This window comes from Neophocaena asiaeorientalis, unplaced genomic scaffold (genome assembly GCF_003031525.2).
Source record: "Neophocaena asiaeorientalis asiaeorientalis breed wild unplaced genomic scaffold, Neophocaena_asiaeorientalis_V1.1 scaffold242, whole genome shotgun sequence".
In the NCBI taxonomy this organism is placed as follows: domain Eukaryota; kingdom Metazoa; phylum Chordata; class Mammalia; order Artiodactyla; family Phocoenidae; genus Neophocaena; species Neophocaena asiaeorientalis.
Genome location: NW_020172451.1, coordinates 261,436 through 265,325, shown reverse-complemented (window position 1 = coordinate 265,325; position 3,890 = coordinate 261,436). Strand labels below are relative to the sequence as shown.

Genomic DNA, 3,890 nt, shown 5'->3' with positions numbered 1-3,890 from the left:
GCGGGCTCGGTTCCCGGGGGCGGGATTCAGCCGCTCACCACCCTCAAGCGGTGACAGCGACGGCGGCTCGGGCGGGTCAGCTGCAGGCGCGGGCCGGGTCAGAGCGCGCCTCGCCGTCGCGGCTCCCACGCAGGGCGGAGAGGGGTCGGGCCCCGCCTCTGGGAGCGCTGTCTGGGGTCCGCGTGGCTCCCGGGGCTCTCTACCCCGGCGCTGTCAGTCTGCTGGAAGGCCCGGCCCTACCCACAGGTCTCCCAAACTGGGGCCCTAAGCCATCCCCTGGGGCTGCCAGCCTGGTGATAGGGGGGAGTACCCACCCAGGCCCTACCCTTGGGGTTCCCAGCCTGAGGAGGGCTCTGGCCCCACTTGGAAGCCCAGTCTAAGTGAGGGGAAACGCTTAACACATGTACTTTTGTTTTTTTAATTTCTATTTATTTATTCGTTCACTCATTCATTCATTTATTTTTAACACATGTACTTTTTAAAAGGCGCGCTGCACGTCCTGCCGTGAAGAGCCGCGTACTAGGCCGTGAGGCGCCGGGGCCCGGGTGCGCTGCTTGGGAGAAGGCTGCACCACTCAGGGTCCCTGACAGTGCCCACCACCCTCAGCGCGGGGGCCGGCCAGGGCCTCCCCCGCAGTGACACAGGGATGGGCAAGGGGGACACAGAGTCTAGGGCAGAACACGCTAGGAGAGGAGATGGGGTGGGGGGAGGGGCAGCCCCAGGGCTGCTCGCTGACAGGCTGGGAGGGTTCGGGGTGACTTTGGCTGCTTCAAGAACCTACGAAGGAACAAACTGCTGGCGTTCCTCCTCCATCCCCTCGCAGGGGCCCGCCTGGAGAATGAGTGGAACACAACCCAGAGACAAGCGCTGAGGGGGAAGACCACCAGGCTCCCCTCCCTGCCTCTGGGCACATGCCCAGCCACAGCCTCCTCTGCTTCCGGGCGGTACTGGGTAGATAGGCTGAGAACCCCTCCTTTTTGCCCCAGCTGTCTTGAGTTAGCTTTTGTCACTTACACCCAAAAAGGTCCTCACCGCCACATTACCACACCACTGAGCTTGTGCACGGGCAGGCAGTGTCCCAGGAAAGCCCTCTGGCCTAGCACATGAGCCCAGGACTGGCTCTTCCACAGAGATGGTGGGGACCCTGCACTCCATTTTCTTCCACTCTCATGCCCTCCTTGCAAGGAGCCCATTCCTTGAGCACCTTAGGGTCAAGGGTAGGTTTGGGGTTACGTCTAGACCATGACAGCCCCACTCAAGTTCCTTGCTACCACACTGCCCATGCTACCCTCAGAGGCACTCGCTGCTGCCCGCTTCCTGTCTGTGGCTCCAGTCACCTGTCATCCTGCCAGCATCGTTGCCCCCCGCCGGACAGTTTTCTCTGTCCTCACCTGGCAAACCCCAGCCACGCACAGTCCTGCCCGTCCGTCTCCTCGAGGCCTGCAGCGCCAGCTGGTGCAGAGTAGGCACAGTGACCCCGCGGCCCCGGCTGTGGATGCACTCTCGCCACTGCCCAGCCTGCTGACATCTGGTCAGCTCTGTTCTCTCTGCAGTCTCCTCTGACCCCCTTCCCGTGTCTCAGAAATGACCCCACTGCCCTCCTTCACAGAGAAAACAGACTTGCATCACCCCAAGTCTGCCCCCCTCACTCCCGCCTCCCCCTCCACAGCGACCACAGAGGCTCTGCCCCTCCTGCCCCCTCCCCACCTCTGGCTGTTTGCTAGGTACCCCCATCCTCAATCTTTCCCTCTCTGTGGATCCTCGCCATCGGGATTAAACTCGGTCTCTCCCACCTTAAAACACTCAAGCAAAACCTCCCTAGATGCTGTCTGCCCAGCCAATTGCCACCCTCGCTTTTCCTGCTCCACGATGATTTCTCTCTAAAGCATTCCTCCAGGGGAACCTCTGGTCTGCTTCTTGTGTGTTTCCATGGGTGAGCAGTGCTCTGAGTGGCTCCGCAGAAGCAGCTCCTCCACTGAGGATCAGTGGGGGAAGCCCGTGGATTTCCCCTTGGGGGGCACATGGACAGTTACAGACCACAAGTGCCACAAGCTGCTGTGCAGGGGCTGTGGGATCACAGGGGGTCTCTGATCCAGTCAAGAGGGATAGGGGTGAAATAAGCTCCCAGGCTGAAGCCTGAGGCCAGAGGACACCCTGCCCGTGGGCTGTCGGGGAAATGAGACCCTAGGCCTGTGGTGGCAGCCAGTGTTCTGAGAGAAAGAGTGCAGTGGCCAAGGGCCTAAGAGACTGCGAATTTTTATCTATTTCTTCTTTATTGGTGGGGTGAGTGATACGGTCACATGTGTTTTGGAAAGACGGTACTGGCAGCACTGTGGAAGGCAGATTGAGGGAGGACGGGGGTGCTGGTGGGAGAAGCAGCAGCTGCAGAACCGGATCCACCCCTGGGGTCCCTCGCCTGCCCCTCTTCCCACGCCGGGTTCTGTCCTCTCTCTTCACTCTCTGTGGGTGATGGTCACCACACTCCTCACCTCTCAGAGCCTTGCCAGCTCCAAAACTCCCCAGACTCTGTTCCAGGGCTGCCTTCTCTTCAGCCCCAGGCCCAGGACTCTGGAGGCCAGCAAGACATCCCTACCGGGATGTCCCCCAGGTAGCTAACCCCTCCCCCCACTCTCCCTGCATCAGCAAACAGATGGGTGGGCTGACCCTCCTCATCTGCCCCCCTGCTCTGCTCTGTTTCTCTGACCCATTCTCTCTGTCCCCACTGCACCCTTCCTGCCAGCCCTTCAGCACCCACCTCCCTGCTGAATTCCACTTTTCTAGCATAAATGTGATCACATCACCCACCCTCCTTCCGGTAAAAATAAATAAATAGAAACGGGAATACCTGCTGATGCTTCCCTACCGCTCTTTCACATGGCAGGTGGTCACCACTTGTTGATTTATTCTTCCAGCTAATGTTTGCTGAGCTCCCACGGCATGTGCAGAAGGAGGGACGGAGAGTGACCAGGTCACTCATGATGACCCGCTAAGAGGGGGCAGGACCGGAGCAGGGAAGACAGAAGAGGAAACACAAGTGGATGCAGAGTTGCTCAGATGACCAGAATGTGTGAGCGTGTGATGGGGTAATTGTCCCCTCCCAGAGGGACACAGGGATGAAGAACCCCGGCACCAAGTCCGTTATCGATGGACAGGGCATCAGCTTTGCGGAGAGCAGTTTGGCTCCATCTGTCAACACAAACACGGGCTCACCTTCAGCCAGAATTCCCATGTCTGCAGAAGGATCCTATAGAGACACATCCATGGGCTCAGGAAGAAGGGTTCCTGCTCTTGGAAAGCTTGGAAATCACCTAACCGCTTCCCAATAAAGGATCAATTAAGTCACAGAACACCTACATTTTGGTGTAGGATCAACCATAAGAAAGAATGGCAGTCTCTACATTTACATGTATTTTTACCTATGTATGCATAGGTGTCTGTATGTAGTGCACACACACAGGATGCAACCCCCCCTCAACAAAACGCACACAAGAGAAAGTCAGGAAGGGGCGCCCATCCGGACCTGGGAGAGGAACCCACGGGACGGCAGTGAGAGGTTCTCACCTTCTACTTATTTAAATTTCTTACAAAAACCAGTTAATACTTCGGTAATGGTGGGGGGTGGGGGGAGGGTAGAGATTTTAGGAATAGAGCTGCTAGGACCTCTTAAGGAGGGGTCTCAAAATCGCCTCTGTCCAGGCCCCTGCCACTCATTGGCGCGGACATTTGGGAGGTGAGGCCCAGGGACCTAGAGGTGGTGGGCGGGACCCAGCCCCGCCGATTGCACGCCGCAGCACCCAGTTCTTTACCCCTCCAGCCTCAGGGACAGTGTCCCCCACCAGAAGCTGGCGGAGGTGAGGCTGGCCTCCCTGGGTCTCTGGCCAGCCCCCCGC

General features: G+C 58.5%; 1 protein-coding gene across 1 annotated transcript in view; it reads right to left on the bottom strand.

Annotated features, from left to right (window-relative positions):
* The window catches only part of SBF1 (SET binding factor 1), a 34,848-nt gene that overhangs the window by 30,672 nt on the left and 286 nt on the right, over nucleotides 1–3,890 (bottom strand). The window lies entirely within an intron of this gene.